This window comes from Coptis chinensis, chromosome 7 (genome assembly GCF_015680905.1).
Source record: "Coptis chinensis isolate HL-2020 chromosome 7, ASM1568090v1, whole genome shotgun sequence".
In the NCBI taxonomy this organism is placed as follows: Eukaryota; Viridiplantae; Streptophyta; class Magnoliopsida; order Ranunculales; family Ranunculaceae; genus Coptis; species Coptis chinensis.
The window spans coordinates 27,033,071-27,059,340 of NC_141462.1; the positions used below are offsets into that span (position 1 = coordinate 27,033,071).

The following is a 26,270-nucleotide window of genomic DNA, read 5'->3' on the forward strand; positions in this document are numbered from 1 at the left end:
CTTCTTTCAGCTGTTGGCTGTAGTATCTCTTCTATCCCCCGTCCTTTGTGCTTCTTGTTCCAAGCTTTCCTTCAAATCTGCTTATAGGTTGTGCTCCTCTCTCTCGGCCCCTGCCTAAGCTGAGACTTCTCCTTCTCTTTTAGAGTGAAAGAATTCATCTTTGAATACTTCGCCCGGTATGGTCAACCAAACAAGCTGGGGTTACTTCCTCGGAAAGATCCGTATAGAGGTTAAATAAGAGAAGGCGAACCACTTATGCGGGCTTGGGACCTTTTTAGTTGGAGTTAGTGGCGGCCAAGAAAGAAAAGGTAAATAGCTAATAACAAGACCACTTATAAAGAAATAACAACACCGTCAGCAGAGCATCCAACCATTTTCAAAGTACAAAGATAAACCGAGTTAATACCCCCACACATCTAGAACATGCAATTTACCAATAACACTCCTAAGGCATAATATCATCCATAATGGTTCTTCATTACACAGTATGAACATCACACTGAAGATTCAAGACATATAAATTCATTACATGTTGGTGACTATTATAATATCTGGTTCGAAACTATAACCAAAACCAAAATTGCCCAACTAGATTTATCACAAATAGGTAGGATTAAAAAGGAAATGATATACAAACTTGCTGACGCAAGAAAGACGAGCGATGTCACAAGGAGATAAGACTTTGAAGAGACAACAGACGATTTCATCTGGAAGAACTTGTAAGTCTCAGATCTGCAATCTTTTTATTGAACTTATGATTTTTCTACACGTCTATTTTTCGATTTCCTCTCGTCTGACATACTTCAGGCTTTCGCCCTTCTTTCTTGTGAACTTGTGACCAAGCCTTTAAAATATTAATTTCTTTCAGAAATTTAATCAAACATTCGGTATTCATTTTCATGAAGACTTTTTAGAAGTCAAAGCTGCCAATTGAAATAAAAACATATAGGCTTAATTCGAACATGATGATAGATTGAGAGAGTGATAACCGATGCTACTCCTTGTTTTTGCTTAAACTTCTACTTTTCCAGATCCAGAAACGCAAGTGTTCTAGTTTTTCCCTCTCCTCATCAAGCTTTGCTTACAAAATATAATAACAATATCAGAGATTATCAAATTTACGGTCAGTAAAACTAAATTCATTAAAGGGGGAAATCTTAAAAACCCACGCCAATTAGCAGGAAATGAAATGAAAAGGGTTAGAGAAATTAAGACATATATGGAGGCATACCTTGATCGATCCAAAGCCTTCCACTGCTATCATTTCAATCTATCAAAAACCCGAACAAAAATTCAGTACTAATAACCAATTAAAACCAGAATTTGAGAGAAAAGGAGGCGCCTTTTCTCCATGGCCAGATAAGAGGCAAAAAAAGATTCGTTGAGAAGGAAATGGTGACATTCCAAAAAGAAAACGAGGCGCTTTTTTTTTCTAGTGAAAAATAAGAAGATGCAAAAAGAAAATTCACTTGTTCGCATTATAAGTCGGGGAAAAATAGAACCCTTGACGCTTTTTCTCTTCTTTTGGTTTACTTTTGTTTTTGGTGAGACACGCTCAAGTCTAGATTGTTGACGCTTAACTCCCGAGCCTTGAGTTGTTGACGCTTTGATTAAACACACCAAAGAACTTGACAAGTTTTTCAATTTTTTTCTTCTTGGGTATTTCTCTTGATGCCTTGACCACTCTTGACGCTAGAAACACTAATTTAAGGGTCCCTGGATAAAATGTTAACCAACAAATAGTATTGATGGTTTAGGAACTACGGGAGTTATCGGTTGTGCTAGACCCATCAAAATAATTCTTGATGGTCTATCTTACTCTCATAAAAAATAGAACTATATCAGCTGATGGTTTTGCTAAGTACGTCATAAATTATTATAACACCTGTCTTGGTTACGTCAAAATTTGACAAAACCGTCAAGAAATTTTTAAGTACTTTAATTTGGTCTATTATATTGGTGACTTGACTATTTTAGGAAACTCGTCAACAAATTATCAATTTTTCTTGACGTTTGTGTTATACGCGACATAATGTTGCAACAGCCGTCATAAAACCATCATATTTTCTTGACACCTGTGTTATACCCGACATAATGTTACAACAACCGTCATAAAATTTTTACCAAAATACCTATCTTGAGGGTTTTCAATAAAACCGTCAAGATAGATGAAAAACATGTGTCATAATATGTCTTTTTTTTAGTCGTAAATGACTTCATTGAAAAACTAGACAAGAAAATAAAAAAAACGAAATAGTTTGGACCCTAAAGCAATGGATACCTTCTCTCTCCCTAACTTTTAGATTATATACCCCTACTTTATGCCTATTACTGATTTGCCCTTCTCCATTACAAATAAGACACCTCACACTTTACTTTTGCTATTACTTTTTCTTTTGCTTTTTGATTTCTTCTTGACCAAGGTAGGTTATTGAGAATGTCATATTTTGAGATAAGGGCCTCCATCTCTGGTCTTCTGAGTTGGGGGCTTTGACCTTTGACCTTGACCTTTGACTTTGATCGTTGACTTTGACTTTTTCAGCACTTTTCCATAGCAGCTTCTGGTCTTCATAATAAGCGTGATTAAGACTCCTTTAGGTGTTAATTAAGACACAACTTTTATGATACGTGGTCTAAAATTCTCTGTAACCTGAAAAAAATAATAAAAGTTATGAGTTATCTTTTCATTAAACTTAAGAAAGGCTGTAATGCAATAATATAAAGGTAATAAAACACACATTTGGGATCTGATCACCACCCCCAAATAACATCTTACTTGTCCTCAAGCAAGGATAAGAGAAAAAACTAAGATCACAAATGAGTGATTTATTATAAGATATACAAATCTCATTTCGCAGAGTGCGCTTGCATTGACCATATGCAGCAAGGCCTTAAACCACTAGGAATTCCCTAGTGGACGAGCTTTAAGCCTCGTAAGAGTTTTCTAGTGAAGGGTACTCATAAACTTCTTCTATTTAGTACAAATGGTCTTGTTTCTTTATTTATTCTCGGAAGTTAATACATCTCATTAGCGGGGAATAAGGACAAGTTCCTTTGAACTTAGAATAATATATGTACAGTAATTTAATCATCTAAAGATAAATGTGCAAAATATGAGCAATGAAATGCAAAAGCAGAGTTCTTTCTAAGACTTTTGGAAAGCGTCCTTAAGGTGGGTTCGCATAGGGGTATGTTGCAATCACAACTATATTATAAATTCACTCAAGGTTCGTTCTCTCAAGTGCAATGGGCACTTATATTCCTCACATACTCAAATGATGCCCAAAGAAACCAAGGTCAATTGATCACGCTTGCCACTTACTATCACACCATCCTATTCCTAATCGAGCTAGAGGTTTTTTATTAGGAGTTACGGGGATAGGGTGATGGTTTAGAAAGAAAAAGAAAGGTAAAACAAATATGATAAGTTGAGAAACTGGGTCTTCAAGATACTTGTAACTAGAGAAGAACCTCGTTTTGTTTTTTTGCTTCCGAATTGTGATACATTCTTTTAGCCCTTTGGCTTTGTGACTCCATGTGATTTTAAAAATTGGGAGTTCTAACTTTGCTTTTGTTTCTTTTTGTTTTTGATATCATCTCCTTTTGATTTTAAACTTTTGGGAGATTCGATTTTTTACTCCTTTGATTTTTTTTGGAGTTTTGGTTTTTGATGGGTCTTTCTTTTCTTTTCTTTTCTTTTAGAAGCAAATAACTGATATGTTTTTGTACAAGGTCTTCTCTTCTCTTTTTCTGATATCCATCCAGTTCTTAACTTGTCAGCTGGGTAAGCTTTTGATTGTGTGTTATAATAGGTTAGGAATTTTTGGTGAAGATTAAAAAGGCTTTTAGAAAAGGGTGAAGGCTCAAAAGGGGTAACTAGAGGAAAACTTTTTTGGGTTTTAATATTTATTTGGTTATATTGATCCAAAAAAGGCCTAAATTCTCTCTTAGGATATGGCGTGGTAATCAAGCAAGTAGACGTGTGGTCTTTCTATCCAGACATCCTTTGTGTCATCACTCAATAATCATTCATATGAGGCTTTTGGCTAGATTCTCACAGGATTTGAAACTTAATTGTTCTAACCTTGCACTACTAAAAAAAAGACTTATAATGATGGCTAAAAACCGTCATGAAACAGGTTTAATGACGTGCTTTCATTAAAAAAAACAACCGTCATTATTGAGCCCATCATAAAAGTTTACCAAATCTGTCATTAAATTTATAACGAATTTGCGAAAAACCATTATGTACTTCAAATATTTTATATCAAAAATAAGGCTAAAACTGTCATAATAGGCAATGAAATATTGAGTGTTCCATAGTAACCGTCATTAATTTTAGTACAACTGCAATAATTTTCAGCAAAAACCATCAAGAAACTTGTTCAATTTGTGATGGTTTTGGCAAAGCCGTCATAAAAATATACATTTTCTGGAAACAAAAATATTTATTAAAAATTATTTTATACCCAAAAAATTGAATAAATCATTTAGCACGTATACAATCAAATTCCACTGCAAACAACTTAACATGATCACGAATGTAACGAACTAGCCAGTTCGTAATCTATTCACAAAACAGAATCCATCACATTCCACCATCTCAAAAAAATTCATACATTTAACCAAAAATATTCACAAAATATGTCTAAAAAAGAACGGTTTGCATGGTTTGAGTTTCATTCATCGAACCTTGTCCAAACTTAACCTGCAAAAAATCAAAGTCCAAAGAGAAAATAAGAAGAGTATCATTCGAAGAAAACGATGAAAGGAAAAAAAATCGTTACTTCTGACAAGACGAAAGTGATAAAAAAAACATTACATTGCAACTTAGTTCCAGACCAGGAATAATGCAAACCATGTTATCAATTCGAACCAATCATTCAAAACTTTGACCACCTCTTACAAACATCCAGTAAAGCACTTTTGAAACAAATATATAACTCCTGTATTAGGAGTAGTACCAACTGGAAAATGATTGCTTCTCATGTTAGGACAAACCTCTAAGAATAAAGTTCTTTGAAATAAACCATAATTAATTCCAAAAGAAACATAAGATAATATGCCGGACACAAAATGGGAAAAAAAACTTGTCATGGAGATTAATTACTTGATTCGGTTCCAATCAAGAGAAAGGACCTGTCTCATATTTTTGACATGGAACAGGTTTGTGCCACACTCCCTATGCTTATGCTCGATTTCTTTAGTCAAGTCTTAAGCACTTCAAGTTGTTTCAGGGAACCAATTAAGGAAACATCCAGAGAGATTAAAGTTCACCAACCTTTAAACGGGGTTTCCTGATTTTTCTAAATTATGGCATCTTCTGAGATCTAAAACCATCAAACAAGAGAAAGTATTCTCTAAAATTAGGAACAAGGCTAAGATACCTCAAGCTTTTTGGGAGCCATATATCCTGATAAACAAATTCAGTGTGATAATATAGTGTCATACTTCCTAGTAAAAGTAATGGCTTGTTTAATGGGAATAAAGGTTTTATTTCATGTAGCCTTAGCTATCTACAAGGTAAATGTTACCAGCACTAACTGGAATTAGACACTCAAAAAAGAAAACAATAATTATATAGATACAAAGAAAAAAATTATTGGAAACAATGTGGCCTGACCTTGAAAAATAAAATTAGGAGAGTCATTAAAAAAAGGTAGGATATATTAATTAAGTGTGTTCAAGAAGCAAAACTAGTTAGTTCTTCAATATGTGAGAAGTTGGACAAGTACAAATGAATTCACTACACCATAACAGTAATTTTGTGACACCATAACAACAAATGAATTCTCAGATGGGATCAAAGGGCTCGATTCATTACCGGTCCGTTGGCTTCCCACTTCACGTTTAATAGTACCTACTGTACCTAGAAGCCGTGAGTCGAGAGATGGCACCAGAATGGGATCTGAAGTTGAGGAATACACTCCTAACATAGATACATGAGATGCTACATGATCAGAACTAGGTGTTGGTTGTTCATGTCCAGTCTTGACTTCAAATGGAGTGGTTTTAGCAGTAACAGGTGGTGATGGTGGAAGAAGTGCACTTCCCAATTCATTAGCATCACTCACAGCAGGTTTCTTAGTAGTATTGGCACCCCTACACATAGGCACTTTAGGTACATGTCGAGGAGTGGCTTTGGAAGAAATAGTAGCCACACCACTTAAAAAGCTACAAGAAGAACACACAATCTGAGATGATACATTCCAATGATATAGAAATAAGCTATGACTTAGCTCTTCCAATTCATATTGTATTTAATCCTAGAAAATTAAAGGATGGCTTTGAAGAAACATTGCTATTCAAAATACAGTTATAAAATACATATTCAATAGATAATGATCACCTTGATACTGATGGCAATAGTTTACTTTCGGTTCCCTAAGAGGCTGGTAAAGAAGAATGTGTAACACCTCTCTCTGGCCCCTGAATTACTCCATTTTCCTTTCCAACTTTAGACATCCTCCCGTCACCAACATCTAAAAGGAATCAATGACATAAGCCAAGTTAAGCATAAAGAAAACCTATATAAATGGCTCTTCAAGCACGTAGTCTTCAACTGATCTTCATCCAAGACCAACCATATAACAGTTTATATCAATAAATAATACTAAACCTTATAAAGAAACCTCTGGAACCTTATTCTTGTGATTGTTTGATTAGTGATTCCAAATATCTATATCACTCTCAGTACTGTCAATATCTCGTTATCTTGTACTTGTACTTCTAATAAGAGCCCAAAATTATAGTTTTAACCCCTTAATATCATTATATTTAGGCCAATTATGTGTATAATAAATATAAGTTAGTACTGTTTACGTGCGTTTATGTATTTCAGGCATTGGAGTCAAATATATGAATAAACATGTCACTTTTGCGAGATAAAGGAGCAAAGGTTGGTTGCTAAGAAGTTCTATGCTTAAAGGCCAAGATTCAAAGAGAAAAAGCCTTTTTAAAGCCTGGTCAAAGCTGATAAGTCCAAATCAACGCGGGTAGAAATAGAGCAGAAAAGTCAACATAACTTCCGCAGGCCGTATCTTTGGACTAAAACCTCAGAATTGGGCCTATTATATGTCAAAACGACTGGCTCAGAAAGAGCTTTCTAATGGTCTAGGCCTTGACCCAATAAGAGAAGTAGAAGTGGACAAAAAGGCTATTACAGTAATATCCAATAGAGAAACCTTTTTTGGACATATGTAATTAGGTTTTGGGCTTGATTTCATGGCCCAAAACATGGCTCCAAATCCCATGCACGAAATTGTAACCTAACCCTCTCCTATATAAAGAAGATTAAGGCTAAAACAAAACTCGGCTACTCCCACTTTACTTTAATATAGTTTAGGGTTCTCTCTCTCTCACCCTTTTTAGTTTAGTTTAGTTTTAGTTAATTAGTTTAGTTTGTAGCCTCCATTAGATTAATAAAAATCAAGTTATTGTTCTATATTATGTCTTCTATTTATTATTATGTTTATGATAGTCTAATGACTTCTAGCTAAACCTCCATTAGAGGGGTTTGATGAAGTTTGATGAAGACTTGATATGTTATTTAGAATTATTGCTTGTTAAGAGTTTCACTCTAGTAGGTTAGTTGATTTGCCATGATAATGGGTTGAACTTCCTCATATATTAATTATTAGTTGGTAAAGATTTCCATAAATAATTAGGGATCAAATACTTAATCTTAATTGGTTAGGATTGCAATAATTTACATTAGCATATTAGGAATAAATCAAAGTGGAACCCCCCTAATACCTTCTCCATATATTTTATTCAAGTCATATTCAATTTCTTAATTAAATTAGTATAAGTTAAATTCATATATTTAGTTTCATAGTATAAATTCACCTCTATAAATATTACTCTCACTATTGTTTCCTTATGTTTGATTAATTGGATTCTATTATGTCTTGGTAGTTTAAGAGTGGAACGATTCCGTACTCTATATATTGCATGAATATACATGTGAGAGTAGGAAATAAATAATAAATACCGTAAGAATAAAGTTAGAGCAACTAGTTGAGCTTTTACGGGTTATCAAATGGCGTCGCTGCCATCTTAAACTCATTCAGGATAAGAATTCAATTGGTTGAATCCAAGGGGCAATCCCCCATTCTCAACCCACCCACCCTTTTAATTTTTCTTTCTTATTTCTTACATTTTTGGTACTATTCACTGTTTTAGGCACGGGGGAGCACACCCTCCATTTTGCCTTGTTCAGAGCGCACCCGCCCTCCCTTGTGTCTGCGGATTCACAGTGAAGAACACTGCAGAAAAGGTATTTGTAAAATTTACAGGCATAATCTTTAAGGTGTTGTTGATTTACTGAAATATGTTCATAATTTTCCTAGTTGTTTCACCTAGTGAACTAATACCATCTTTACAGTGCTGCTTTTCAGCTTTCAAACCGTAAGTTACGGGAAACACTGACGAGTAAGGTTACTTAGCCAATTCCAAAAATTCTAAGATTTTTACAGGAGTATTTATCATAAGTCAGGAGTTTGCAGTAAAAATTTAAAGTGTGTTTTATTTGTTTTGACCACCTAACTAGTGGATTGTTTCCAGTGTGTTTCTACAGTTTTGCAATACTTAATTTCTGGAACAATAGCCGATAAGGAGGATTTCTAGAACTCCAATTGCTTTAAATATTTTACAGGAACCCCCTTGATCTGTCAGAATTCTCCAGTTAAATTTTGGCGATTTTTGGCTCTGTTTTGATTGGTTAACCATTCGGTTGTTTGTGTTGTGTCTGAAAACTGATTCACAAACTTTGCAGAGGAGTAGAAGGACTTTCATAACTCCGATTGATCTGAAATTTTACAAACGACTTACTGGACCTCTAAGCAAACTACTTTAAAAATTTCAAAATTTTTAGAGCATGTGACCGCGCCCTATTAACCTTATCATTTGAGCGCGCCCGCCCTCAAAGTACTGGACATCGTGTCAGGCAAAAGCGCGCCCGCGCCTCTTTTGAAGAAAGCCCGATTTTCCTGGGTGAGTCACCGGCTCTCGTGTTGTTCATATTTTTATATATATTCAGTGTTTCCATCTTCTTAAATATACTGGGATTGCGAATACAAGATGTTATTCATACGCATAACAAAGAGGCATTTGGGTACTCTTTCTTTCACTCCTCATCTCTTCTGTCAGAGGAGTTTTAATTCTAGTATATTAGGTTGTTGTTTGACTGTTGTTCATATTTTTTTCATATTGGACTTAGCCTTGCATGAGATTAAGGTCTGGTAAGAAATAAACCATCTAGCGTTATATATTGTATACGTCAACGCACAAGCCTATCTAGAAATTTATAGTTAGAGTTTTGATTGCATATTAATTGTCCTATATATATATGTTAAACCATTATGGCATATCAATATATAGACGAACAATCATGTGATTCTTATGCACACACTTCACCATGTTCATGATGTGGTAGTCCTTACCATTGGGCTTCTCATTGCCCATCATATCAAGAGCAATCATGTGATTATTATGAAAACCCTTCACCATGTTCATGCTGTGGTAATCTTTACCATTGGGCTTCTCAGTGCCCATCATATCAAGAGTTTGAGCCTACTATTGGATATAATAATAATGATGAGCCTCAATTTTCAAATTTTTATAGTGACCCATAGAATCAAGAGTTTTCAAATCATCCAAACTATACAGGGAATCAACTAGTGTCGTCTACTTCTAGTTCCATAATGAGTGTGTACAACGAACCAAACACTTTTCCGTGCACAATTTGTTAGGATCCAGACCACACCGCCCATTCATGTCCTATATTTATTCATCCTCAACTTAACCCATCACAGTACGATATCAACCAGAGTCACCAAACGCCAATAACTATGACTATCAAACACCATACAAGCTAGACCCTTCCACCATGACAGAAATCACACACCCATCTAGTTCGCCACCCTTTCCAGACCAAATTTCCCAACAACTGACTAACGCACAACAAACATTTATGGACCAAATAGCTAACCAACAAAAAATGTTTCTTCAGAATCTAGCCCAATTGATTTCCATAATCCCCTCAGCTATTATAGAACTTTCAACATTGCCAGAGGTCGACCCACAAGTAGAACAACCTATTCCCATAATCACACCATTCTACTTGGTTAAGACTTACCCTGAATTTCATGAATCATTACCTTACCATGACCCTCCCATTAACCATTATGTTGACTCCACACCCCACCTAGATGAGAAAATTCTTGAAAATGACTCTTTATATAGGACTTGTTGTGGATGACCACTCAAATTTGAGGGATGCCTCCGAGGAACCTCCCACTAATCCATCTGAAGATGAATATAATGATGACACATTAGAAGATATTTATAAAGATGTGACGGAGGAAGAATTTGATAACTATTGGCATTCTCTTAATATGGACCTTCCTGTTGAGCATGTCCAGACATTCGAATGATGCCATTAAGGATACTTATAGTGTTTTAGAGGAAGAGGGTGAGAAAATAGAGATTAAAATTTCTAATCTAAGGCATGACCAACGTAATGTGCAGAAATTAATCGAAGTAACTTCTTTAACGCAATATGAATCTCAATTTAGTTTGACAGCTGAGGAAATAACAATGAAAGAAATATATGAATTTCTTAATGATAAAGCCACGAAACACAACCTTGTGGATTCAGCCATGCCAGATGTAGAGTTCTCAAGAGCATGAGAGGATCCACCAATTGATGAACCACCAACCAACCACCATCCACCTGACTTACCACCTCCTAAAATCCAACCATTTACCATAACTAAGTCATCCATTCACCCACCATTTCAGAGGAATCTCAAATTTGCACCTGAGCCAATTTCCTCAGAGACCCTCTATAATTTTTTCAACCCTCACGGTGAAGAGTGTTTGCCTAGCACACAATCCCATGAGTACACTATTCCTGTAGTTGAGAGCCAAGCTTTTGAGAGCCAAGCTTTGACCGAGTGTAGTGAGAAACCTAGTTTGTCTTATTTTTCCTCATCTGAGCCTCATAAAAGACATCGGGATCCATATTTCATTCCTTTCTCACCTAAAATATCACTAATTCATCTTTTGGGTCATTCTAACTCTTTAAAACAACTACAACAAGATAGTTTGCATATGTTTTTTGGTGGGTTGTATAAGTTTTTTTTTATTCTTCTACATGATTGCATCCAATTATACAACTTCATTCTGTTTGGGGGTGCATTTAGTATCATGTTTTTATGGCTAGACCCCCAACTCTTTCGACTATTAGTTTATAGTTGACCACGTATCATCCGTTTTGTGCCACCCCAGTTTCATGCTTGTTTGGGGGTGTGCACAGTCTAGGGGAATTTGACTTAAAACGACCCCACATTAAGTTTAGGGGAATCTGACTTAAAACAACCCCACATTAAGTCTAAGGGAATCTGACTTTAAAAGACCCACGTGTTTAAATAAATTTTCTAACCATGTTTTTAAAGATTTGTTTGGGAGGGGGGGGGGGTGTTTGGTCTTTCCATTCTTGATCACTCAACTTCCTATTCTGGCCCATCATCGTTACGTGGCTAGTTTATTTTGTATTATTATTGTGTTAAGATTTGTTTTCTTATTTTTCGTAGATTTTGATTCCGAATTATTTAGTTAAGTAGTTAATATTTGAATTCTGTAATTTTTTTTTTTTTTTCAATTTGAAGTTGTTTTAGTTTTCAGCATATGCTATGTTTTGTATCGTGAATCCCACCCTTCTAACTTGTTTGGGGTGAAATTATTTATTTAGCAATGCCTCTAGTCATATCCACGTATTTCTGTCAAAATATTATTGTCTGCTTGATAATGATTGAATTATGTGAGAATGTTGCTAAATTGGTGTCACTAGAATTAGCAAGTGTTGTTTGGTGCAACCTCAAGGAGTCATAATTAGATGATTGCTATTTTAATTCCAGCCAAAAAGCTATTGGTTTGGTTTTGGAGCATGCATCTTGTCTAGTTCTATTTTAGATTTAGAAATGTCTTTTTCCATCATGTTGCCTTAACTAGTTGGGAAACTTGTGGAACTTAGAAACTAATCCTCTATAAATACAGGGTTCACTCTCAACTTCACATCACACCTCTCAATTTGCATCTCTCACTTTACCTTTGATTTTCACTTCATAGCACTCATCATACACGGAGTGTGCACGCCCTCTATTTTGCCTATACTCAGAGCACGCGCGCCCTGAAAACACTAGACCTCTTGTCAGGCAAGAGCGCACCCACACCCTCCTACAGGCAAAGTTGAGTGCACCCGCCCTCAAAACACTTAAAGTCGAAGTCAGGCAAGAGCGTGACTGTGCCCTCCCACAGCAATCTTGAGCGCGCCCGCGCCCTTCACCTCCGCAACCACTTCTAGTTCTGATTTTTTGTAGGTTCTTCCAAGGTTGTTTCCAGCAGTTCTAGATTGTGTTTGTTTGATATGAAGTCTCCACGGATCATACCGGAGCAGTCTTTTGAGGATTTGTTCGCAAGCGACACCAATGGGTCTTGGTTCCGCGACTTGATCATAACGGCGGGATGGCAGTCTCTAATGGTAAGCTCTAATGAACTTTATTCTCCTGCACTTACTTCATATTTCTATGACCATTGTAATTTTTTCTATTGCACTGATGGAGAACAAGTGTTCTCCGTCACCATTGAAGATGAAACAACGGATATAACCAAGTTCTTATTGGCGTTTGTTGTTGGGATTTCTATGCCTGCTGAGATTCAAGACTCATGGGGATATTTGGTTGATAATTTCTATGCCTACAACTATGAGTTTTTACATGAGACCTATGGGGCAGGTATTTTCCGTGTAGAGGACCAAGGGCAATATAACGTAGCCCTTGGTAGCTTATCCCTTAACGTGGGCACGGTGATGTTTTTTTATCATGCTAAACATATTAGGAGAATGTCATTTTTCTTCTGCGAATGGCACCACTTGTAACGTTTTCCTTGCTTTAGCTGATGGACGTATGCTCTATGACTTCCCCAGACCTTAGTGTCTAGTTTTGCCCGAGCCCATAGTATGAGGCATAAGTATCTTCTTATGCCTGTCTTAGTTTGTCGTATCATGCTAGGTTTCTTTCTTGCATTTTGTGCCTATTTCATGAATTGGGTTGGGGTTGATATTGTGAGACCCACCAACTGCATTATTCGCTCTTTCCATGCAATGACTTGGCCGGGGTGGAGGCTACAACCTAATTAGGTTGCCCCTTACACCCCATCCGACCAAGTGGCGTTTAACAGGTTAGCGATTGCAGATGATAAATGGCGTGAGGCCTGGCAAATTATCATGGCGTGGTAGGATGCCAAGGAACCTTAATTCTTTATTGAAGAGGAGGAACACGATTAAATGTTGGATATGAGGTAAGTTTTTATTTTTGTTCGTGTCTGCTTATGTCCCAAGCAATTTATTTCTTGTTAACCCCATAACAGGTGGAACTCATATAGAGTTGCGTCTGTCTTTATTTATCTATATTAGTATGTTTTAAATTTGTTTTGTAGGTGTTCTTCAATTTTCTTGCGTTTCCATGGTATTTCCTACCTTTCTTATTTTAATACTTTTTGGTCAAAGCATATTCTTGTTTGGGGGTGGCATAGAAACACGCGTAAATTAAGGCACCTATTAGGATATAATACATGTATAATACTTACTTTTTTTTCTAGTAAAAAATTCAAAAATTCAAAAATATAAATAAAAAGTTTATGTTATATACTTAGGAATATTGGTATTGTTTCTTTCTCTATGATGATAATAGTCTAGATATTTCACATTAGCTTTTATATTAGAATAGTTTTTAGAAATTTAGATTAATATGTAGGTAATAATCATTGCATCTTTCTATAAATATATTGCATGAGTATCTATGATTGTTTGGCAGTAAGTTTCTGAAATCTAGGCTAGAGTACTTATTCTACAAATCCAGTGAGAATATAGTTTAAAGCCTTATATGAGTGAAATATTTGAGAAATGACACAAGGGAAAAGTAAATTCCGAATAGAGAAATCACACGTCCTCTTACTTGATCATTATACCATATCCTAAGCGAGAATTTAGGCCCTCTTTAGATCGATATAGCCAGAAATTTAAACATATATGAAATTATTTTCCCCTAGTCTCCCCTCTGAGCCTTTCTTTAGCCTTTTTCATAAACCACAAATCATTTACCCTTTTATAAAAACAAAATAAAAATAAAAATCAGCCTAACCATTTTTGAATGAGTCTGAGAATAGAGATGAAATGAAAAATAGGAAAGAGAAAGACCTTTGAAACCAAGAGTTTGTTAGTTGCTTCAAATAAGAAAAGAAAGTTTCGATCCAAAGAAAAGAAAAAAATAAATAAAAAAAAATAAAAAGTTAGATCTCCAAAAACAGAATCAAAGGAGTCAAAAACCAAAACAAAAAGGAAAAAAAAAATGGCTAAGGATGGAAACAAAGTGTAGAAGCAAAGTAAGAACAAGGTTTTCTCTAGTTACATAATATGAATACTCTATTATCTCATACTTGTCTTTTTGAATATCCATTTCCTTCATTCTTAAACCATATCCTAATCCTCGCAACACCTAATAAAGACATCTAACTCAATTAGGAATAGGTTAGTGTGATAGTAAGTGGCAGATGTGTTTGATCGACTTCGGCTTTCTTGTGTGTCATTGAGATTGTAAGGTAAAGTGCCCACTGCGCACTGGAGTGAGCGAAACTTGAGTGGAAAAATCAGAGTGGTTTTTGTCTTGACATATATATGATAAACTACTTAAGGACATTATTCCAAATTTTCAGAAATGGACCTGTTATTGCATTTCATAGCATAGTTCATTATATATATGTTTATTCGTAGATGATTGATTATTATGCACGTATTAGCTTAGATTTCGACTTGATTATTCTATATTCATTGCTAGTGAGATGTATAGATATCTAAGAATAAAATAGGAAACATTACTTTTATTTCTTAGTCGTTGTAGTATAGATAAAGTTTGTGAGTACCTTCGTTGGAAAACTCTCACGAGGTTATAACTCATCTACTTGGGAATTACTAGTGGTTTAAGGCCTTATTGCATATGGTCAATGCAATCGCCCTCGACGAAAAGAGATTAGTTAGAACTCTATTTTTGGTCACTTATATTAATTTCTCATATTTGCTTGAAGAAAAACAAAATGCTATTTGGGGTTGGTTTAATAAGAGCCCAAAACTGTAGTTTTAACCCCTTAATATCATTATATTTAGACCAATTATGTGTATAATAAATATGAGTTAGTACTGTTTACGTGCGTGTATGTATTTCAGGCATTGGAGTCAAATATGTGAAGAAACATGTCACTTTTGTGAGATAAAGGAGCAAATGTTGGTTGTTAAGAAGTTCTATGATTAAAGACCAAGATTCAAAGAGGAAAAACATTTTTAAACCCCAGTCAAAGCTGAAAAGTCAAAGTCAACGAGGGTAGAAATAGAGCAGAAAAGTCAACAAAACTTTCGCAGGCTGTATCTTTGGACTCAGACCTCAGAATTTGGCTTGTTATATGTCAAAACGACCGGCTCGGAAAGAGATTTCTAACGGTCTAGGCCTTGACCTAATCAGAGGAGCAAAAATGGATGAAAAGGCTATTGTAGTAATTTCTAACAGAGAAACCCTTTTTAGACATATGTAATTAGGTTTTGGGCTTGATTTCATGGCCCAAAACATGGATCCAAAGCCCATGCATGGAATTGTAACCTAACCATCTCCTATATAAAGAGGGTTAAGACTAAAACAAAACTTGGCTACTCCCACTTTAGTTTAATATAGTTTAGGGTTCTCTCTTTCTCTCCTTTTTTAGTTTAGTTTAGTTTTAGTTAATTAGTTTAGTTTGTAGTCTCCATTAGATTAATAAAAATCAAGTTATTATTCTTCATTATGTTTTCTATTTATTATTATGTTTATGATAGTCTAATGATTTCTAGCTAAACCTCCATTAGAGGGGTTTGATGAAGCTTGATGAAGACTTGATATATTAATTAGAATTATTGCTTGTTAAAAGTTTCACTCTAGTAGGTTAGTTGATTCGCCATGAGAATAGGTTGAACTTCCTCATATGCTAATTATTAGTTGGCAGAGATTGTCATGAATAATTAGGGATCAAATACTTAATCTTAATTGGTTAGGATTGCAATAATCTACACTAGCATATTAGGAATAAATCAAAGTGGAATCAAATCCCCTAATCCCTTCTCCATATATTTTCTTCAAGACATTCAATTGCTTAGTTAAATTAGTATAAGTTAAATTCATATATTTAGTTTCATAGTATAAATTCATGTCTATAAATATTACTCTCACTATTGTTTCCTTATGTTTGATTAATTGGATTCTATTATGTCTTGGTAGTTTAGGAGTGGAACGATTCCGTATTCTATATATTGCATGAATATATATGTGAGAATAGGAAATAAATAATTGATTCCATAATAATAATGTTAGAGTAATCTAGTTGAGTTTTTACGGGTTATCAACTTCTCACATTCAAATTAAAGCAATGTGATTAGAGAGAAGAAAATGGTGAGGAGACTTGATCTAGTTTAGCCACTAGAATCCCAATTACTAAAAAGCTTCTAACACATCTAAGTTTGATAGTTTAGAAAGATAAGTGTGCATACCAGAAAAAGGAAATACACAAATCATGAAAAGATCACAACATTTTCTCAAATACATAAATACATAATACCCAAATACATAAATTAAAAAGCAAACTAAATTAATTTCGAAAATAGAATAAACTTGACCAACAAATATCTAGTATATGCTAATAAACTTTGAAACATTTTGCCCACTTATATTTCTCTTTATTTTTTGTATAACTTTCAAGCAGCAAGAATTTAAACTAGACATGGCATTCTATAAACTCCGATTTATTTTGGTTTAGCTAATTGTTCATACACATTTAATGCAAGAAAACTACGTACCTTCATTTCCAACTGGTGCCCCACTTTGTCAATTTCACTATTCCCCAAAACCAAATCATCTTCAGTACCCAATACAGGTGATTCACATACATAGCTTGAAATTAATCCAGTTCTTGATATCAGGAGCTTCTGATAAATTTCAAACAAATATAATAGAGTTAATACAAACGAGATGGTAGAGAGAGCGAGCAAGATGATCCAGGTATCTGCAAAATAAGAAGAAAATTTCAAGAATAAATTTTTAAGAACAAAGTCCCACAATTTTAATTAGTTCTTGCAGAAAAGAAAAAACAGGCGATTTCACAAACAAACAAAGCCCACTACTTCATAAAAACAAATATGTCACTTTGGTGATAAACAAATACACGATTAATTGGAAGATTGAGCAAGAAAGTGAGGAATGAAGGAATTGCTAAAAGAAGCATAACAATAATGAAAAGGATAAAGTATATATACAAGTTACAAGAGTGCGTGACACTAGCTTAGCTTCAAGTATAAAAAGATGGGACACTCTTCTCAAACCAAGTTAGCTAGAGCACTTCACAGATCATGTTCAATGGAACTATAGACCACCAGACATACTAGTAATTAATCTGTATATCTGTTTGAACCTCCAGTTACCCAAATAAGCATGAAACATAAATGAGTACAAAAAACTAAACTTTGTCTGACATTTTATCAAATAAATATCACTTACCTAGCTTGCCAAGCCAGTACCTTACAGAGTATACAACGCATAAGTTTGTCAGACATTTTCATTCGTATACATGTTGCAACTCCTTCTCTACCTTCCAAAAGCATTCAATCCATAGAAGAATTGAATTCTACTGATCTGAAAAACTAACAAGACAGAAAAATCCATTTTTTTGGTTCATCAGTTTCTATTGAAATTAGATCAGCACTAAGTATAAATCAAATAAAACAACATTCCTATCTTTCTCAACTGTTTTAAAATGAACTAAAGTTCTGATCTTCTACTGATTACTTGAACCAAATAACACAAAATCAGTTCAAACCCATAAAAAATTTTACCAAGAGAGAGAAGAAAGAATATCGTACCTTGAGAGATCGAGAAGCAACGAATGATCCTTAAAATTGTGGGTTTCTCTAACTGGAATAAACATAAATCCGAGTTATTAGAAAATATTCACCTCCCATGAAAAGAATGAAATAGGGGTGGTGGTTCAGATGGATACAAATTAAAAGAGAAAATATTCCGATCCATTCTTGAATTAAAAAACTTCAGATTCACGAATTGAAGAAAAATGGTTATGGTTTAGTCGTTCATAGGAATCCTTCCTTGGTAAAATTTGCTAGGTCTTCAGTTAGAGTTTGAGAGATGAATATGGTCGAGTGTAAGATGATGAAGATGGACTGAAAAGGAGATGATCGAAACAATAAAGCTTTCAAGAAGGAAGCCAAGAAGGGAATTAAGCCGATAACCTGAGAGGTGTTTTTGAAATATCACCTTAAAATTTATTCGATATTCTGAATAAGAGAAAAACAATTTGCCTCTTTTGCCATTTAGCCCAGTGGTAGGTCTGATTAATGTTGACAATTCACTTTTTGTACTCACGATGGTTTTTCTTTTGTCCAATTTCTTGACGGTTGAATATGGTCCGAGAACTTGCACCAAAAAAATTGGAACGATTTAATATACTACTAACTTGACTGTTTTAGAAAATTCGTAGTAAAATCATAATATTTTATTGACGCCTGTGTCATACACGACATAATGTTGCAACAGCCGTCATAAAATCATAATATTTTCTTGACGCCTATATCATACATGACATAATGTTCCAACAACCGTCATAAAATCATAATATTTTCTTGATGCCTGTGTCACATACGACATAATGTTACAACAGCCATCATAAAATCATAATATTTTCTTGACTTCTGTATTATATATGACATAATGTTCCAAGAGCCGTCATAAAAATATCATTAAGACACCTATCCTGATGGTTTTCAACAAAGCCGTCAAGATAGATAAAAAAACAAGCGTCATCATATGTATTTTTTTAGTAGTATTGGCTTCGGAAACTCATTGCTATATACAAACAAATATTGATGCATGCCATTCATGAAAAGATGCAGAAACTATTGTATGTATATTAGTCCAAGTACGAAGAATGAATCTTTACTCTATTGCTATAATGAGACTTCTAAACTTTTTATTCATTATAGAAAAATGAAACAAGACTTTTTAGTACTAAACGGAAAAATATTTTTGGTCTTTTTTAAAAAAAAATTTAGAAAGGAAGAAATTGATTACTATACCTACTATATAGAAAATGCCTAGTTTTTGCAAAATGTTATTATACCACCCCCAAATAGAACTATGCTTTGTCATCAAAGTATGAAGAGAAAAGAGATTACCATAGAAAAATGAGCAAAAACGGCGATGCACCTGTATTCTATTCTTCATGATGAAAATGCACCACCCCCAAATAAGTTTAATTTGGGGCATGGGTTGTTTGATATAGAACGAGAAATACATGGCTTATTATACTAGGGATAATTATTCAACTATGAAATCTTTTTGAGTTTTTATATTTTTTTTAAAAATGTATATGAAATGTATGAAAGAAAAATGGAAATTTTTGGCATCATGTATCTGTTTTACCTTCTACTCATATACCAAATTCCACAAGAAAAGCAAAATAAAAGTCTAGAAGATCTTTCTCCTTGATGACGTTGGATCCTAGCATGTCTATCACTAAGCGGGAGCGTGTCTCTGATGCTCTGCAATGTTCTAGTGACATTGTGTTGAAAACATTGCTGCTCCTGCTGGAAGAACCGTTGCTCCTCTTTGATGGTCCGTTGTTCCACTATAATGTTCCCCTGAGTTTCCCTGAGCTGATAGAGATACGGATGTAGAATCCTCTGGCTTCCATGGAAGAAGTTAATTCCGTCCATGGGATGAGTGAACTGTCGAGTGACATCTTCTGTGAAGTAATCCACTTTCTTAGTCGGGCATGCTTGCTAGGCAGCTCTGGCGGTAGGTGGATACTGATAATAGTCCAAAACTGTAGTTTCAATCCCTTAATAGTAATATATTTAAGCCAATCGATATCTCATAAAAACTCAACTAGATTTCTCTAACATTATTCTTATGGTATCAATTATTTATTTTCTACTCTCACATGTATATTCATACAATATATGGAGTACGGAATCGTTCCACTCCTAAACTACCAAGACATAATAGAATCCAATTAATCAAACACAAAGAAACAATGGTGAGAGCAATATTTATAGAGGTGAATTTATACTACGAAATTTATTAAGGTGTTGCGGAGATTAGGAGATGGTTTAAGAATGAAAGAAGAAGGAAGGAAATGGATATTCAAAAAGAACCAGCCTAAGATAATCAAGTCTTCATATTATGTAACTAGAGAAAATCTTGTTATTTACTTTAATTCTACACTTTGTTTCCATCCTTAGCCATTTTTTCTTTTTCTTTTGGCTTTTGACTCCTTTGATTTTGTTTTAGGAGGTCTAACTTTTTATTTTATTTTTATTTTTATTTTTTTCCACTACAAGAAAGAAGGCTTTATATCACTATTAAAAACAGTCACAAAAAGTCTTTTGTCAATGTTTTTTTTTTCTTCAAAACTGTGACGAAGTGAGAGTCATTTATTTTTTTCCCAAAACCGTCACAAATATTTGTTCCAAACTAGCCTCTCTCTACCATAAAAAACGGTAACAACTGCTCCAAAACCGTCAGAACAAATCATATCATTTGTGACACTTTTAAATAAACGGTTATGCATTAATCCTTTTAACGGTCATAAAACCATAAAAAAAAAAGGTAACAACTACTAAAAAACCGTCACAACAAATCATATCATTTGTGACGGTTTTAAATAAACTGTTATGCATTTATCCTTTTTAACGGTCATAAAAATATCATTAGTCATGACTGTTTGGGCAAAATAGTGATATGTATATATTGTTTTTTTTTATTAAAAGGAGAAAAAAACGATATATATATATATATATATATATATATATATATATATATATATATATATATATATATATATATATATATGAAAACTCACAAAATTGGGGACCTGCAATAAACTACACACCTGAATAAACTACATACCTGAATATGATCCATTAAATTTCAAGTATGCTAATTTTATTGAAACATTCCAATCTCCTTGGATAACCAATATATATTTGTACTTAATCGTAAAACGTAATGAAGTAAATAACACATTTCCAATCTAATTCATATAAATTTAATCAGCTTAATCCAAATCCAAATGAAAAAATAACCTAATCTCGTTAAAGTCGATCACCCGACCACATATATCTTCAGCCTTATGGTTCATCTTCGTCTTGAGAATAGTTCATAATACATTATTGGATAAACTTAACAAAATCCATTCAAACTTCATTTATCTCCTAGTCGGTAAAAACCTTTTTATGGCAAAGATTTTTTATCTAGAATATAAGAAACAACAAGGTTATAACATAAGGCTATTATGAAAAATATCACGAGTGTTGTGAACAAGAATAAATGTATCGAAAAGTGACCAAGGAGATACCTAAAATGAGTATGACAAGCATCAGAATACTGTTGGAATGCATCTAAAATAATAGTCAGGTTGGGGGAAAATGTAGGAAATTTCTTCTCAAGGAGAAGAGTATTGCTTGCGCTAGTGACTAATTCCCCAAATGGATGACAGAAGAATGCCAAAGCCTTTAAGTATGAAAGAAAAGAAACCCTTCTGTGCTCATGCTTGCAACTTACAGAACACTCACATGATACACAACTATTGGATCCACCATGAAAATAATCAGCTAAAGAATGAAGCACATCGTTCAAGTATAGAAGATCATCCCCACCACGAATAGGAAGCGTAATCAATGACTCGGATAATAAACCTTTAGATCCAATGTAGCTAGGCTGAAGACTAGTGTTTTCAGTATAGCAGAGCCAACTACATAGAGCTCTAGAATTGAACTGGAAGAATCTGAAACTTGCTAATAAGTTTGTCAGTTAGATTCACTAAGCATCATGGCTATTACATCCACAAACACAAATATGGTCCTATCCTAAGTCCAAAGTTTTCATTCCCACACATTAAAAAAAAACATAAAGAAAGGAAATAAATGATGATACAAAGATCATTTACCTCACGAAAATTACTTGCTATTTCTACAAGATTCCAACTAACATATCTACAAGAATTTGTGCTAACATGTCGACATTTTTTTACAATATTATGCACAACATCAACACATTCATTTACAGTGAATTTCACGCCAACCTATCAAAAAAAAAAAAAAACAACAACAACAACAACCATGTTACAATTCAAATTTTTAGTAGGCCATAATTAGAAAGGAAAGAGACTCTGAAATTGGAAGCTTTACTAATAGAATTCAAAGGAAGTATCTAGCATAGATGCATATTAGCATCTCTATAAACTGTAAAAAGTTAGGAACTTGAATATTTCCAACTTAGTTAAGTCTTAAAGCCATGAATTGCCTTTTGCAGACAAAGGCGTATCAAATAGTTTAGTCATAACAAATGCTAATATCAACTAAGTGCATATTTTTCACCTTCACTATCTCATACTATCCCATTTTTCACGCCTTTTGTCTTGTAGAAAAACAACATATACATGCTCCTTAATGACTTACAAGGAATTGGACCTATATATGTTCCTTCTTACCCAAGTTAAGAAATTAAGGCTTAATTGGTAGGAATAACTAAAAATACTATTCCTTTTTCAGTGGATGAAATTCAAGATCTGTTTCTAGAATCCCATAACAATCATGTGTTTCCAAATCAAAAGAATAGCAATCAGTCTGATGAGAGTAGAGAAGAAGCCCAACAGGTAGTTAACTATCATATTTTCGTAGCTAATGTAAAGATAATGTGAAGTTAACTCTGTACTTAAATGCATATGGTTTTCTATGTCTAGGCTCAACCAAATGAATAGAAACCTAGAATGGCAAAAAGGAAAGTATGACCAAGAGCAGGTCATCCTCAGCTGGATTATGAACAAACTATCATCCCAGATCCCCTTTACCAATCTTGGCTTCAAAAGACAGTTGATATAGTCACAAACTGGGGAGGCACTAAAAAGGCAGGTATCTTACAGTGAGTATCACTTATATTGAATCCTAGAGGCAAGCATGACTTCTAAAAGTACTAATTTTGATGTTGTAATTCTTGTTGTTCAAGTGGTACAACGATTGTTTAGAATAACTGGGCTTTCCCTTCACATGGGAATTTAGTAAAAATTAGGCATTTGTGGATTGCAAATAGAAGGGTAATTACATTGAATGAGTGACACAGTTTCTAGTATGTATTTAGGCCTGGGCTCAAACCTCAAGATATGTAGTTGAAAGTAGTGAAGGACTGACCAGGTCCCAGAATGGTTGATGAGCATTGTAATTATTTTTTGTAGTTCCTCTATGTTATTGCTTTAGTCGTTCACAATTTTCATAGTTGGAAGATTAGTTTTGATATTTTAGTCTTTTCTTCAGTTCTTCGAATGATTTTTTAAGGTTGAAGTAGATAATATGAAAAATATAAAACTAGGAAAGAATCGCACAAAATTTTAGTTTAACCATTTAAATTGTACTGAAGAAATAAATGCAAACAACAAATTAAATGAAAAACTATACCTTGTGTGAGATGATTGTTCCTGCAATTGGGGAGAGAGAGTGTGTGTCTCGCTTGTTCCTGAAAAAGGAATTCACTCAATTGCAAAGAGGAAGAAGACAATCAACTAACTTCATATGTTTAGATTCTTTTTGTAACGCTCCCAAACCCACTATATCCTAGCTGATGACCAGCCCAAGATATAATGAGTCAGAGGACCCAGCTACTTAACCGCCTCGACAAATGCCAGAGTAGTTAAGCAACCAGTTTACAAAATGAAACCATTACAATAAGTCAAATACGAAGGATAACTAGCAAATATAAAACCAAAAACAAAGTGTCCAAGTTCTAACCCGAATAATATCCCAACTTCTCTCTCCATGTGGTCAAGAATCAAACACCTGCAAAATCTATAAGGGCGTAAAAACCACGCGTCCAACAAGTAATATCCACAAACTAGTCTTTTCAGATCTAAATAAATTATATCAAGCATATCAAATAAAACCGAGCCAACACACACTTAATTCCAAATACACATACTTCCAAATACTGACCAATAGAAATATTTATCCTCTGCATAAAATATATAGGATGTGGAAAACAAGTGAACTCAACAAGTGCAACGTATGCAAATGATCCCAAACACTTATACATAGTATATAGCTCAAAACTCAGAAAGTGCGTCATCGTCATCAAATAATAATTCATGCATCAACACAAGTCAGAATAAAGAACTAAAAGCACAATAACACAAATAAAACCAATTTCATTTTAATCATATCAGTTCAACGTACAATAAACAAACTCAGCAGGAAAAGGAATTACATGCACATTAATTATGGTAATCCACGCTTCCAATCTCAATTTAAAATGCACAGTAAAAGTGTCAACATCTAAGTCGAACCTAGACTTGGTTATAATTTATTTAATCGAAAAAAAAGCTTGTAGATATACTTGCATGATGTATAAGAGATTAAAAGCAACAAGAACCAATATGGAAGACTCCACAACCTGATCCACATCGCCCAATATCATCTACTAATCACAAGGAGGCAGCATAATTTTACCCCGAAACAATATGAATTTCTGAATCGTCTCCTTAGAACTAGCTATCATGCCATATACCAATTGAAAGATATGTGAATTAACTTCCTATCACACCAAACCACATATAAAAGCGAGTTTCGTAGATGAAGATACACCATTTTCAGTAACACATGGCAGAACTGACTTATATTCTGAATTTTCTCACTTTGTTCTAATTAGGAACAAGAACAAGGTATGTTGATGACTTCATTGAACACCCATGACCCCTGACCTCTTATCTTCTCTACTCTTAATCATGAAAACAGAATCCCCAAATAAAACCCTTGATTAACATAAAGTGTGGTGAAGACGAACATGTTAGAATCTCTTATATTCAAGATTTAGAAACCCAAACCATTTCATGTTGCAGCTCCACCTTAGATAGTAGTTCCAAATCAGCAATATACACACTGATTTGAGTAGGAACACGTCACCATTAAGCATCCAACAACCTGGTCACAAATCCCCAATTTCATCACAAGAACATGGCAGAATTTTACCCAACAAGAACTGAAAAACTGTAACGTCTCTCTACAAACCACCTCATTAACCATATATCATCGGAATGCTCTTTCAATCTATTTTCCAACAGTCCAAACGGCGTCTAAAACTAATCACTATAGAGAAAGATACAACTATTTTGGTGAAAGGTGTCAAATCTGCTCCAAAACCGAAAATCATCCATTAACTTCTCTGTGAGGGTTGATCCAAGGAGGTTACTGAATTGAAAATTCATAAGCACCAATTCCTAATCATCTTCTCCATGATCTCTTCGAGTTTCCCTAATAACCGGCTCACTTTTGGTACGTGAAGAGATGAGGAAGAACGAGAGGAGTTTAGGGGTTTTTGTTCTCTGTTTCCGAAGTTCAAGTCTATCGGGTTGGTTGTATCAATCAGTTGGGTCAAACCAAACCCAGCTATTTAGGTTGTTATAATTGGCCTGGTTTAACTCCTTAAAGCCTACTAGAAGTTTAATATCCAACACAAAAATATGGGGTTTTACACTTTTATCGACCACAATTGATCTCCGATTTTCAAAGAGCTATTGGTACTACTTCAACGCTGATTTCGAGTGAAGAGGAGAGATTCATGGGAGATCTAACAACAAAAAATCCCTAATGGTATTAGAACTTGGAAACCCTAGCATCACAAGTGACGAGAGAGAGAGAAAGAGAGAGCCGCACAAGAGGACGTGGGCTATTTGTTTGTGAGTTAGTTTTTTTTAACTAATTGAGCGTGTGCAGCTGTGCAGGGATAGAAATAGAAATAATCAAAACAGTCACATAAACGCAAAGGGTACATAACTGTTTCAGTGGAAATGTCAAAAATAATGTTCCACACATGTACTCTAAAGTAAATGTTACAAAAAGTATGTCAAAAAACATTTGTGACGTGAAGAGAGAGTCGTGAGAAATTCTTTTAGGTTGAGAATGAGTGAAGAGAGAGTCGTGAAGTGTTTTTTTTTTCTTGTTTTTAAGAGGAAGGTATTTAGAGTTTGAAGGAAGTGGGAGACAGAGGGAGGTGAGAGTGAACGTGGGCAGTAGTGTTGTGTTTCGAATTAGTTTTTTTTAGTGGAGTTGTGGGCGCGTTGGACCAAAAACTAGTTGG

The 26,270-nt window shown here is 34.4% G+C and overlaps 1 long non-coding RNA gene across 2 annotated transcripts; it reads right to left on the reverse strand.

Moving 5' to 3' along the window:
• Window positions 1-4,499: 4,499 nt before the first annotated feature.
• On the reverse strand, window positions 4,500-25,829 carry LOC147486878 (uncharacterized). 2 transcript variants are annotated; one of them, XR_015202938.1, is made up of 8 exons: window positions 24,588-25,829; window positions 23,930-23,986; window positions 23,600-23,657; window positions 17,996-18,047; window positions 17,634-17,776; window positions 16,937-17,142; window positions 6,350-6,482; window positions 4,500-6,174 (listed from the first exon to the last, which is right to left on the reverse strand). It is a non-coding gene; the product is annotated as an uncharacterized LOC147486878 (long non-coding RNA). The 2 variants fall into 2 exon arrangements; XR_015202939.1 differs by having other exon boundaries at window positions 17,654-17,776; window positions 24,588-25,828.
• Window positions 25,830-26,270: the final 441 nt, after the last annotated feature.